At 37.9% G+C, this 14,407-nt stretch overlaps 1 non-coding gene across 1 annotated transcript; it reads left to right on the top strand.

Annotated features, from left to right (window-relative positions):
• The first annotated feature begins 9,648 nt into the window (after window positions 1-9,648).
• LOC115485375 (U5 spliceosomal RNA) lies at window positions 9,649-9,760 on the top strand. Its single transcript, XR_003946135.1, has one exon. It is a non-coding gene; the product is annotated as a U5 spliceosomal RNA (small nuclear RNA).
• Window positions 9,761-14,407: the final 4,647 nt, after the last annotated feature.

The following is a 14,407-nucleotide window of genomic DNA, read 5'->3' as shown; positions in this document are numbered from 1 at the left end:
AGCAACAGTACAAACTGAAAATTGAAGAAGATTCATCTGCAACTTTCTATCCCTCCAGCTCTCTATAAAAACTTTCAATCAAAGAAAGTGGAGCAAAAAAAAAAAAAAGAAATTACATAAAGTCTTTTGTCTTAAGACACTGTTTTTTCAAGATTGTCCTCTAGACAATTTACCATATATTCTTTATTTTTGAGAATATACATCTGTGTTAACTGCTCACAGAGAAGTGTTTTAGTCTCTTAGTGCTTCCAGCCACATGAACAGGCAGATGAGGCAACTGAGAATATGAAGGATCCATACTCTGACCTACTATGCTCTATTTAAGGGGCACCTTGGGAAGTGCTGGGCTGTTTGTTTTCTGTCTGAGAAACTTGTGTGTTAGGAACACAAAGGAGCATTTTCCCTGAGTGCCTGCAAACCTCACAGATGCAGACGTCTTATGCCAGCACTCTAGCTGAGCTGCTGGGAGAAATGGGCTAGACTAGATCAACAGGAATAGGTTGTTTTGTGGAGACTCAGGAGGAGTCTGTCCACGTGGTCATTCAGCATGGATCAAAGCCCATGCAGATGTTTTTCTCGCCTTGGATTTAAACCAAGCACCATGCTCTGGAAGGGGAAAAGCTCAAGTTCTTGATTCTAGACTCGCCTTTTAGCTGTCTCACTGTGGGCTGTGAGCCAGCTCTGGTGGGGCAGGTTGCTCTCCAGATGGGCTCACCAGATTATGTCCTGTACATAGCCCCAAGCCCAGGTGGGCATTTCAAATCAGAGCTACAACAGGCTGGCTACATGGAAAGAGAATTTGCTGGCACAAGAGCTTGGTAGGTTTGATCCTTCTCTGAAGTTACCCTTTGGTCACCTTGTGGGGCAGATACAATCTCAGGGTTAGAGAGGATCAAGAAAAAAGGTTGAGTGTCATGAGTATGTATGGGTACATCAATTCAAATGTTGCCTCTTACAGAAGACAAAGGGAGCCTTACAGAAACTGTACCTTGAAAAACATCAACACAGTGTAAAACAAAACCCCTACACTGTTCATGAAGGACAACCTTTTTACTCTTTCTTCATCTGGCTGTTTTTACTCTGTACTGCTTTTTGGACCACTATACCGAAACTCATATTTCATTAACATTGCCAAATTTTGCAAATCTCTCTTTAGTTATTTAGAACCCAACAAACCCTTTTAAATTTTTGACCTAAGAATCTGAAAGCCATGAAAAGGAATAAAACCAGAAATTCATCTCACAAAATATTACTATGTTTCTGTAATTTTTAAACTGAGCATCCCAAAGGGAGTCTCTATAATAACCTTCATATAACAAGAAAGGAGAATAGCAACCATAAACTCTCTTACCTGTTAATGTATCTTCTATTGATCTTGCAAATAAGTTCATCAGAGAAATACAAAGTGTTTAAAGTGATTTCTGGGTAAAGCACTGCACACCCTATTGCAGCATAAATGGTCCCTAAATAGATATCTTTGAGAAGCAGCGCAGAAAAATAACTCATTAGGAAGACTATTTTAAAATAGTTTGTTTCTTCATTGTGGGAATGGGGTATTATTGCCCTAGAATGATTTAATTCACCCTAATTATATTCTGTTTGATATCTGCAGCTGTCTTGGAAGCAGGCTTCTGCTATGTAAATCCAAGAAATGTTTCTCATCTCATTTGAAACCCCAAAGTACTCTAATTTTCAAAGGAATTTTAAGCTGATCTCCACTTATCTTCATTGAATTTTTCAGAGGAATATCAAAAGAATAACTCAAATTTCTGAATCCTGTCACTTATATAGACTATTCATCCTCAGTGTACCTCATAAATGTATATACATGGAATACAATATGTATTTGCACTACAGTGTTAAAAAGTTGTGTAGAGGCATGATTGTATGTAACCAAGAACATCTTTGTTTTGAAATGTTCAATGAACATATCAGTATAAATTGTGGGGTTTTTTTCTTTTTTCTTTGAATTTCAGTTTACTTTAGAACAGATGTGAAGCTGTCTTTTCAGCAACTTTTTAACATAGTCAGCACCATTTTGGTTGACATGGAAAAACCAAAAGAGGAAAAATTTCTGAAAAAAATAAATGTTTTATATACATCCTTCAATGTCTTTGGCAGTAGCTGTCCTTGTTACAGTGCCACATTGCATAACACACATAATGATGATGTGCAGGAGTTTTAATTAAATATTTATTCATGGATGGTCACCATAAATGGCAATCAACAAACACTGGTATTTATTCTGGAATATTGCCATCAGTTCCAGCCAAGATAGGAAAGTGAACAAGGTGGAGTGAAAAATCACAAGGGCCTGTAAAATGCATAAACATTCAGTAAGTGATGGCTTCTTCCTCCTCTCTATAAATTGCACCTAATCAACACCTACAAATCATACACCTAATCAACAAAACAGAGCAGTTTGCTTTCTTCTACTATGAAGGAAAATACTCACTTTAATAATCTTAGGAAGGGTTACAAATAGTTTGGAAACAAAACAAATGCTTTCTTTCAAATAAAAATACCTTATAAAGACGGAATTCTAATCAGAGCTTAGAAATTTTAAAGTAAAAGCAGTTTTATGCTTTGATAGGTAGAACATGACAAGAATTTTGATAGTATGCAAAAGAAAAATTCAGAAACTTCCATCCATAAGGGTGGAACTTCCATCCACTAAGGGTGTTTTTCAGGTAAACTCCTTAGGAAACTGTAACTCTGTTTTGGTTCCACACCATCTTAACAAGACTAGGTAAACTGAACATGAGGAGTCGTAAAAGGGGCACCTGCTACATTAATTCCACCATAGAAGCCAGTTCATTAGACACAGTTCTAGACTATCCTGTGCTTCCCAGGTTCTTACTTCTCTATTCCCAAATCTCCCACATACTGTTATAACCCACCTTTGCTAAGGGAAAGCACCACCAAAAATGGAAGGACTCATCTTGTTCCTCTTTGAAAGAAATTAAGGACAAGGTTTGGTTAATGAATCCCAGTTGGCCATGGATGTTCAAATCTCTCATCCTCAAGTTCTTAAAAGGAATTCTTCCTTTACTCACAGTTTCTTATTTAACCTGTTTTATCTGCTCCATCCTGACATGCTAGTTGCAATGATTCCCTTTACAAGTTTCCCAAGGCTCTTCATGTACTAAGCAGTGAATAAATGTTATTAGCCCTCAAGTTAAAAATTTGGTTTAAATGGAGGTTCACGAAATTACATCTTTTGTGGATGTAGCATTAGATATTAAAACCAAAGAAAAGCTGCAATGATGTCAAGATGGTCACCTGAGTATCCTGAAATTATTTTATGGAGACTGGAAACTTCCATACACAGAGGAAGACATCAGAAATTATTAAAAATTGCTCATAATCTAAAAATAAATGCTATTTTGGGAAAACTGATTAAAGCTGGAGTGTCTTAACTTTTAAACAATTTTAATAAAAGAAACCTCATACATTTTAAACACATGCAAGATTATTCTTCAGGGACTGTTTCAAAACTACTTTTAGGGAATGATCTGGAAAGAACTATAACTCAGAACTTTGCCAAAATGCTGTAATGTATAAAAATTTCAGGATTCAATATTAAAATAATTTTCTGTCAGGTTTTCAATCATTTCCCTCTCTCTTAAATAAATGGGCAGATCATGAGTAAATGTCAGTATACAAAAACACCTTTATTTTCAATTGCAGGCAAAACTGATAAAAGAATGTGGGAAAATATGAGGATTCAAAATCTGTGGGAAAAAAATGGCATTCAACAGATGCAGTTTAATATTTTCCTAGCTCACTCCACTTTGTGGAATGTGAGAAACAGCAAATGCTGGAACTGCAGAGATGTATGTGACCATAGAAACATTGTGCCAACACATGAAAAAGCTTTGATAAAACACCAGTATAATAAGGTTTTCAGGTGGGAATTTGAACACCAGCAGCCAAGGATGTTCAGCTTATGTCCAAATCAATGTTAGAATGATAAACAAATTATAATGATTTTACTTGCTAAAAAGCAATTTCTACAGCCAATTATAAGGATATCAGAAAAAAAAATTGAAAGTTTCAATAGAAGCTTTTCACTTTTAAGTCACAATTTTGATTATTAATGGTGACGACTTTCTCCAGCTTTCAGAGATCTCTTCTGTTCTTCATCACTTTTTCAAAATGATAGAAATTGGCCTTGAAAAGATGCTGTCTATCCCTTTCAGCACCTTAGTTGTCTTCCATGGGGTACCACAGATTATGTCAATTTTTTTCAAAGTAGTACCAAATAGATCCTTATTTAGATCTTAGTGGTTCTTCTCCTGGACTCCTTTTTCCCTAAGCACAAGCCTAGGTGAAGACTGAAACAAAGAAGGAATTGAGCATCTCAGCCATATGCAGCATCTGAGGATGCTTCAGGAAGGGGCTCAGTACTGGGACTGTTTACCCTGGAGAAGAAAAATTTCCAGGGATCTTAGGGATCTTACCACTGTGTGTCAGTAGCTGGTAGGGGTAGAGGGAAGAAATAAGACAGAGTATTTTCTCCTTCATGATATCCAGAGGCGGGACAAGAGACAACAAAATACAAAAAATTGCATTTAAGCTGTTTTACTGCGAGGATGGTTGAACCTTGGTACAGATTGCCCAAAGATCATGTTTCCTTGGAGATGCTCAAATCCTGATTGGATGTGGCCCCCCTGCTCTAGCTGGTCCTGCCTGTAACTCTGTGTGTTTTACCAGATTATGTATGAGGGCCCCTTCAACCTCTACCAGTCTGAAATGGTGGGGTTCTGTGACAGATACTGCTTAGCAAATTCACATTCCTAGACATAATTACTGGAGTTTGTGATAAAAACAATGTTCATGCATTTTTTACTCTCCTTTTTAATTTTCATAAATTTATATTATGTAAAAAATAGATGTATTTATTTACCTACAGATATAAGGGAATAAGTAGGCTGGAATGGCCACATGCTTAAGCTTACGTAACAGAAAGGTGGATGATAGCATATGGACACTACCAGCATCTCCTGTAGTGAAAGAAAAGACAAGACTTCTGTGTAAAACTTAATTTAAAACATTTCTTATTCTGCTTCTCTCCAAGACCCTTCATCTGTGCACTTGTTCATGACAGCAGCATCCCAACACCTGATGCAAAGCAGGCGGGGATTTTTATTCAGCAGATATGTAAATTTTATGTTGATGAAGATTTTTACAGTGCATATCTGGAGATGTCTGGCTTGTACTTTTCAAATTCCCATTGCAGACAGAGTCTTGCTGAGCAGAGTAGTCTGCTTTAATCTTGGGCTCAGCAATTTGCCAAGGATTGCATGATTTAGACTGCATTCATAAGTAAATCAGGACCTGATGAGACCCTTTTACTTTATGTCACTTAGAAGAAGGAAGTAAAAGAGATCTAATGTCATATAAAGCTAAGTCCATATATTTGGAAAGCTACAGGCAAAATTTTTTACTATCTTTTGAAAAATATCCTGTGAAAGTGGTCGAGAGAGTAAACAAGGTCTGCAGAACACAGAGGTATGAGAAGAAAGAAGGTGAGGAAGATGCAGAGATATCTGAAACCTATTTCTATGAAGATGTTTGTTGAGACAGCAGGAAATAAAGATGAAAATATTAAAAAAAAAAAATTACTGTGCAGTTTCAATAGGATTAAAAAAGTTAATTACATGGCATTCTTTGAAATGATTCAGAAAGATAAGCAGCAATGAGCTTGGTGAAAACCATAGGTTTGGGTTTACAAAAAAACTCCACAAAGCAAACCAATTTGCAACAAATGTGTCACAACAGGGGCAAACTGATGCTGGAAAAATTAACTTTTATTTGAAAACTAAATCATACAAACAGGTGCACACAATCTGTAGTATTAAAGTCACTGTAGCATCTCTCTGCAGGACTTTTCTTCGTGATTCATCAACCTTTCATAGATGCATATACAAGTGATATATAGTACAATTGTTGGAAAAGATGGTAAGAAAATTTGTCAGAAATCAACAACTTCAAGTCATGTGAGATGTATGAGATTTAAAGAATAAACTTACTGACAGAATTCAAGCTTTGCAGAGTAGTGGGCAGCTGAGAAGTTTTACTCTGTATGGAATGGGCATTAACAACAAAAGACACTTGGCTGTGTTGTTAGCTGACTTTCCTGGCATCCTATAATGCCAGGATTGTCAAGCAAACTGCTTCTGGCAAGAGGTTTTTTTGAGCAGTACCATGGATATTTATATATGACAAACTTTATGGTCCTGTCATCACTGTTGGTTCAGCCACTTGCTAGGGCAGCTGAAGTGCTGTGAGAATACTATGTACTGAAGAATAAATTATTCTGTACATGCCTACATTTAATTTCAGGGGCTATCAGGATTGATCTGCAGCACAAACCAACCTGTTCTGGAAATATAAGATAATATGTACTCAGTAGTAAATGTGAAAATAAGATACCAGTTCCAGACCAACTCTGTGTGCACTCAGCTCTTCTGTTGGATTCTTGTAGTTTCCTATATCTAAAAAGTAGTTTTGACTACTAGAAATTCTATTGTGTTCCTGAAATATTTGGTTTTTGCTTCAGCCAGCTTTTTGTCTTCTTTTTCAAACTATTCACCCATTTTCTTTGCTGATGGACAGACTCTCTACATAGTAGCCAGGAGAGTATCTTAGGAGTTTTTGGCTTGTGCACAGTATCACAAAGGAAGTTGTTCAATAGGTTATTGCATAATTTGGTATGTGGTTCCAAATCTGTGAAAAAAACATTTTAAGTCCTATAAGTCAAACAAGACTTTTGATGGAAGCAAGAAAGCCATCATGTCTGAGTGCAATTTAGATGACTTGCTGGAATCAGTAGTTTCTCTATGCAGTGCTTTAATAGCATATTAGCTAGTGATAAACCTGACACAATTAGAAGGGTTTATCCAAAATATACCATGTCTACACAGCTGATCCTGTCTTTGGTGTTCCTTAAAAGTCTTGTTTTGTACCTCACTTTTTGAAATGTCAATTTCCATTTCTAAATATTTCTCCCAAAGTTCTCAGGGTTCTATACCACCGTAGCTCTCATTGGCCGGGTATCTAAAAGTAGATTTCTATAAACCCTGGAGGCCATACAGAAAATGTCAATTTGCTGGATTTATTTTCAAAACTCTTTGTTTGTCCCCTGGGTCTAAGGGAGGATCAGGAGAAACAGAAGATTTTCAGTTCCATTGAGTCTTTTCTGGAGGCATTCAAGGTCAGGTTGGATCAGGCTCTGGGTAACCTGGTAAAGGGAACAAGATAATATTTATGGTCTATTCCAATGCTTACCATTCCACAGTTTTATGATTTTCTAAACTATTTGCTCTGAGTGATAAGTAGCTACAACAGTATTTCCTTTGTCTTCCAATTTTTATTTCACCAGTCTAATGGGACATAGGAGCTGAAGTACCACTTAGAATGAAGACAACACGAGTGTGATTTTGAAAGTACTTCAAATAATATTTTTTAAGCATTTTTTCTGTCATGCAAACTTTCTTGTACATCAATAGAAATGGTGCTTTTTCCAACAAATATATTGGGAAAATGTCTTTTCCCAATATACAGATGTTCTTTGATATACTGCAGTCTTTCAAGAAGAAAAAATTTCAGGAAATTTGTGACTTATAAGAGTATGAGGGAAGAGACACAATTTGCAGTAAACACTGTATGATTAACTGTAGAAAGAAAACAGAAAATGAAAATGCAGATAACACTGAAAACCAGTGTTAATGGAGGCAACTTTCATAACTGGTATTAAAATAACAACAAAACTTATTCAACTACGAATTAGCAGAAACCAAAGCTGCACTTTAAGGTAGACTGTGATGTTGAGTGATGCACAGTTTGCCTGAATCTAAGCATAGCTGGGTTTGATAGTGTAATAGATGTTGGGTTGGGTTATTTTTATAATGTGAACTCACCTAGGTAACATTTCCATGCACATTTGATCATGCATGTTTTCCAATACAAAGACTGAAGACAAAAGAAGGACTATAAAAAGAAAAAAAATCATCATTATTTTCCAAAATTCACCCCTCATGTGAATTCCCTCATGGAGAACAAAAGTCTGAGCAACCACAGCTATATTTTAAACAAACTAAGTAAAGACTAAAGAAAAGATTTCTTTCCTTCTTCCAGAAATATATTTATGCTGCTTTTTCTTTCAGATTTCCATTTAAAGAAATGCCATTTTAATTGGTATAATCTTTTGAAGCAGAACATTTGCCACTTTTTAAACAATAACCAGAGAACAGATATAGCATGTGTAAATGTGTGCCACTTATTTTTCCTCACCTAGCACCTAGTTTATTAGATAGAGTACAGAAGCAAAAGCAATTATGCAAAGGACAAAACAGATTTTGTTGAAGGTACATATATTGCACTAATTTGCACCTGAGTATAGTTCATTAATTCTACTGCACTTTTTATAATCTCCTGCTTAATTTCTCTCCTTTTTTTTTCTTTTTTTTTTTTTTTCCTCTCTTGGTAATATAAATTCATTCTCTAGCCAGAGCTAAGAAGCTAAAAAGATTTAGGTCATGATTAAATGCTCTAGTACCAATGACTATCAGTATACATGAAACTATGAAAAAGATTCAGTTTCTCAGTTAACTATGAAGATATCTGACTCCACTGCCTTTTTTCATTCATTTTCAAGACATTTGGTCAAAATAGCACCATTCCATAGTTTCTACATCCAGGAAGTGTAAATGGACACAGACACTTCTATCTTAAAGTGGCAGTAGGCAGAGCATACTAGCCACTGTGAAGAAAATTAACTCTACCCCAGCCAAAACCAGCACAAATGGATGTCAAATGATGGCCTTACAGTAAAAATATTTTCCTTAGGTAATCAAGAATAAGGTGTTTGTCTACAAGGGGTTTGTCAGTAACAAACCCCTTGCTGAATCAAGCTGAATCAAACAGAATGCTCACAGCTTCATCATGGACTGATAAAATGTCTGTGTGTTAACCTCTCTCACTGATAAGGACAAATGAAAATGAACTTCATTCAGTTGTTACTGAATACAATTTCCTCAGTGAATTAAAATGGGCTTAGTAAAAAAAAAAATATTTAGAGTGGCATACACTATTAAGATGGGAATTAGAAGAAGACATGACAAACAATAAAACTGGCAAATCACATATTTAAACACGTAGAAATTTCTAGGCACATAAACAAATCCTTTCACATGCACAGTAGATTGAATCTTAGTACTAGGTTACTTTTAAATTCTAGCATCATAAAAGAAATTTGCATAAAGAGAGGTGCTTAAACCATGACCATATATTGCTGACTCTAACAGCAGAAGAGGCAGATATGGCAGCTACCCACTGCTAGAGAGCGTAGAGGTATACACATTTTCCACCCTGATAACCCCTCCTCAGTCTGAAGGGAATGTTTTTCTTCAAATTTCCCTTCCAAATTCCAAAATGGCTGAATCTGGGCCAGAGGATTCATGACAAAGGAAAGAGGTTTGAGAAAAGGTGACTCCAAAGCCTCATGTGTAGGGTAATGACGACTCTTTTTTCAATTTCTTAATCTGTTTCTACATTTTTCTAGATACAAATGCTATAAAAATAAAATGCTATTGTAAACTCATGGTCCTCATGCTCTGGCTTCAACAGGAAATACCTTAATTAATACTCTGGTTTCTCTTCAGATTGTGTAAATCCTTTGCCTTTTACTAAAGATTTCCATGGAGACAAACAGGCACAAGAGCCAAGTTGTTTTTTTTTTTTCTCATTAGCAACACAGGTGTAGGGCAGGGCTGTCCTCTGGCAAGTGCTCTGTTGATTAAGAGAGGCCTCCAGAGAGCACAGGGACCCACAGTGGGGCAAACAGGAGTGAATAGGAAATGGGCAAACAGGGCGTGGCACATCTCTGAGGGCGTGGCACGTCCCTGAGGGTGTGGCACATCTCTGAGGGCGTGGCACGTCCCTGAGGGTGTGGCACGTCCCTGAGGGTGTGGCACATCTCTGAGGGCGTGGCACGTCCCTGAGGCTGTGGTGCAGCAGTTTGTGCAGACAGGGCAAACAGGCAGGGTTGCAGGTTTCCTCCTGCTAGTGTGGTGTTTGGCTTGTTGTTTCTTGTGTTTGTTGTTTTTACGTGTTTTTTTGTTAACAATGATTTTTACAGGGTCAAAAACTGTGATTAGTACCAGTGTATGTAACCAAATAGAACCCTCCAAAAAGGATTTGTCTGTGCAGACCCATTCCTATGCAGAGTGTTTGAATTTATCAGTGGTACCGGGGGGGTTGCAGAAGAAGCCTGCCTGTGGTGTGAGCAGGTGAATGATCACCTTTCACTGGTGGCCAAGCATAGGGAGGAAGTTGAAAGACTAAGGGCCTTTGCCTTGAAAGGCTGCATTTCCCCATTTCACAGGGGAAAAAGCTGCAAACAGATACAAATGCTGTCAGTACAAGTCTGCTGCAGCAGCTTCTTCTCAGTCTCAACTAGCAATATGGCATGGCCTGCCATACCTGCACCTCACAGGTATTTCCTGACGGGTAAGGGTATCTGCTAAACACTCAAGAAATCTAGGATTAAGGGGGTGCTCCCTGTCATCTTTGAGTTGAGAAAGGTGGCCTGTGGATGCCAGTCAAGCAGATCCAGTAATTGGGAGTCACAGCCACCTTCTGGAAGGGAGCTTGTGTGTGAGAAAAAAAGCAGCTCCAGGAAGATGGGAAGGGATGGTGTGGGTGGCTTCTACAGTGGCAGATGGGAACAATGGAACTCCAGAGGATCAAGCAACTTATAGTTGGACTATCAATACTCATATTAAAGAGGGTGTTAGGAGACTGCTAAGTTCAGAGAAAGGCAGCTCCACTAATTGCTTCTTGCCATGGGTGGTCAGGCAGAAGTTGAGCATAAAAGATCCCTGGTAGTTTCAAAGTAAGATTAACAGCAAAAATGCTTTTTAATTTCTCATTTTCCAGCAAAATGTCAGGTTTTTTATGAACTTTCTTCCTGCTGGCATCCTTTGGCCTCACTCCTTACAGTAGCATCATGTCCTGCTCTACCAGACTGCATCTTTAGAGTATCCCCTTTCTCTTCTCAGTCAGTGCTATCTTTTCTGGTTACACTGAGTTTACAGCCAGAATCAATAATATAGGTAAGGCATGAATAATTTATATCCACCAGGATCAGTTTTGGTCTCCCACAGGAGCCTATGAGAGTGATCATTTTCTAAACTAATCTCTCAGGTTTGTGGACTCACTCTGCCACTTCACAACAGCCAGAGCCATGAGACAACCTATACTTCTTGAAACGTGTATTGCAGCTGTCTTTGCTTTGTCAATAAAAAATTGATTCTGCAGATGGGTCTTACTGATATGATAAGAAGTTTAGCCACATTATTTTTCTTCTCACTTTCCTGCTTGAATTCAGTTCTAAAATACCTATGTAATATCTCCTGCTATATGAAAATATGTATTTGGCCTGATTCCCACTATATTTGTTTTGGATTGATAGTTTTTAATGGTCTTCTGTTAAATAAGTGCTGATTTACATTACCTTGAGTCCAACTTCACCAGCCATTATCCCAGGCTTCAAAAATATCCTGTAAAATCTCTCTCAGGTATTGCAAAGTTAACCCACGGCAGCAGACAGATTAGACAACCTGACTCGTGTTAACAGCCCATTTTTTTCCCCATCCATTTAATAGCTCATGAAGTTTAAAAGCCAGGTTCCTCAATTACTTTTTGCATTTCAACCAATTCATTCTGGTAACGTCTCCCTGTAAAAATGAGATAACATGCTGTAAAGATAAAAGTGTACCAACGTGCACTTTACTGAATGTCAGCATTGTGGGGGCTCTGCATGTCAGAGCTGCTGTGCTAGTTGAAGATGACTTGAAATAAGCCCTTTAATTGATCTGCACATCAAATGCTCTGAAAAATGTAAAAGAGGGGCTTAGACTGTCAGTAGTTTGGTTAGCTGGCAGTGTATTGTCTCCACTCTAATTTCTCTAATGTGCATGGTGATAACAATGGCTAAAATTCATCTGCTGTCATGTGTCAATATATTTCAACAAAGATTAACAACTGGTTGTTGGAAAGTTTTTTTGTATTTCTTTCTTGCATATAGAATCACTAAAGCAGTGTCAGGGTATTTTAGCACAGTATCTCCTAGGTCATTTGTGGTGCCCATTTTTATACGAAACATGCCTTTTCACCATCTCTGGCTGTCACAGAAATTCACAGTGTTTATAGAGAGGAAAAATGTTGGGAAACCGTTCCAGTGTGCTGCAGGCTTTCTGAGAACAGATGTCAGTTAGACATTAAAAAAACCCCTTGGCTCAACTGAGTTTACCTTATAGACATCCTTGGGCTATTAAAAAAACAACCTTGACTTCTGTTCCCCATCACATAGAATTAGTGTGCTGTTGACTTTATGCTTGATCTAACACCACTGAATTTAGTAGTCTTATGCCAGGGATGAATTCGGCCCTTGGTCTTTAAAGCAATCTTTCCCCTTGTGTGTAACAAAAACACCATATGGTGAGTCCTTGGCTTGGTATCCATAGCTCAGCTTGCTATCACTCCTTTGTGATGCTGTTGCTGGAAAAGGTTAGAGCCTGCAGATCTGGTTCAGTCAATTCAAAATCTGCAGCAACAGAGGGTGAAAAAGGAGTTAACAGAGAGCTTCATCCATACAAGTCCTCCTGCTCATACTCTGGGGGCTTTACATACCCTCGTACAGGTTGAATAGTTCACTGTTTATGGAGTCATAGACTTGAGATGCAGATAGAATCAGAGCAACAATCCTCTTCCTAAAACGTTCAATTATTACTGTGGTTCAGTCAGTGAGATATTCCTTCTCCTAATTACTTGGAAAAGCAGCAGTGCCTGGATAAGTTCCCCTTCACACAATCTCAAATGAAGACCTTTGCCATAGAATATGTTCACAAGTAGTACAGCAAGGAGTTAGTGAGCACTAAGAAGCAGCTTTGTCATAGTGCACAACGTATTCACAAACAATCTGAGGACCTTCACTAAAAAATTCTCCTTCCCATGTTGAAACTGAAAGCCAGGAAACTACAATTACCTCAATATATCTGCTGAATTTAATTGTCCTAACTGCTTTTTCCCTATACTGGTAAAAACCTGTGCTTGCATGTTGCAAACCAGGTGGAATTGTAATTTGACCATGCCACTTTCTTCAAATCCTCTTTAGTGTTTTCCTCCCTTAAGCCATATCACAGCATCCCAGTGCCATGAACTGCTGAGATGCACCTCTGCCTTTTGCCACCTGCCTTGTAGCAGGATTAGCTCCTGTTTGTTCTGGTTTTTGCCAACATTTGACTCACTATTTGTCTCAAGCATGTCTCCAGTTTCTCTGCTGAGCTGCATGTGGAAAATAGCTTGCAGATAAAAAATGTCAGCTTGATGCTTTCAGCTCTCTCCCTGAAGCTGTTCAAACACATTCAAGACTTCCGTTGTTGGATATCAAAATACTAAATTAAGATTTTTTCTTATTTCTAGATGGGTTTGTACATAAAGAAGAATTCAAACAGCCTTATATGTAAAGAATGATATTGCTTTATCCAAAGTTTTAGGAAGTGTTGAGTTTCTTTTGCAAATAAATTAATTAGTCTTTCACTTGAAAATCAATCCTATAGGGACTTTTCATGCTGTTTCCAATCATGCGCTTGTCTCAGCTAAGCTTAGAAACAGAGAGACAGCTCTTCAAACTTCCTGTATCATTAAAATTCACAGAGCATTTATGGAAGAAGAACCATTAAAAGATTTATTTCAGTGTTACTGGTGGGGTTGTTTTCTCTTGTTTTTAATAATTGATGGTTCTTTTTCCTGCAGAACAAGTTTGTACACTTGCAGTATGGCAAAGAGGAAAATTCACAAAGCGTAGATGAGCTCGAGAGGTGCTACCTCTTCTGAGTCCCTCCTCATTTGAGAGGGAGAGCAAACCTTTCTGAGGAGCAATTCTAGAATAAAAGCCCATTTTAAGGCAAATAAATCTTCTCCCAAAGGAGCTGTCTCTGTCAGCTGATGACAGGCCTGGAGGTTAAAATCTCCAGTACTAAAGTTAGCCTTTGTGGACACCCTTTCCCATTGCAGGGCTTTTTACTGAACAATCATCTACTTTCTATTTCACAGATTTCTGCCTCATTGGATGCACTGAAGGGAAGAACAGGCTGTGTCAGTACTTATTTATTTTTCCTGCCAGGCTCTCTGTCAACCTGTGGTTTTTTGCTTTATTTACTGCCAACTGTTCAGACCCTACTCTGAGTGCAGAAAACATATCATTTTCCAATCCAACTGTGAGATGAGGGGGTGGGATTGTTCTCCTTTTACTAATCAGGACATAAAGGGCAATGAAATTACAGACATAAAAGAAAACTATAAACTCCTTGAGACACACGAGCAGGGTTTGAATGTT

Source organism: Serinus canaria, chromosome 4, assembly GCF_022539315.1.
Source record: "Serinus canaria isolate serCan28SL12 chromosome 4, serCan2020, whole genome shotgun sequence".
Classification (NCBI taxonomy): domain Eukaryota; kingdom Metazoa; phylum Chordata; class Aves; order Passeriformes; family Fringillidae; genus Serinus; species Serinus canaria.
The sequence above is the reverse complement of the archived record's forward strand: the minus strand, read 5'-3'. Positions and strand labels throughout refer to the sequence as shown.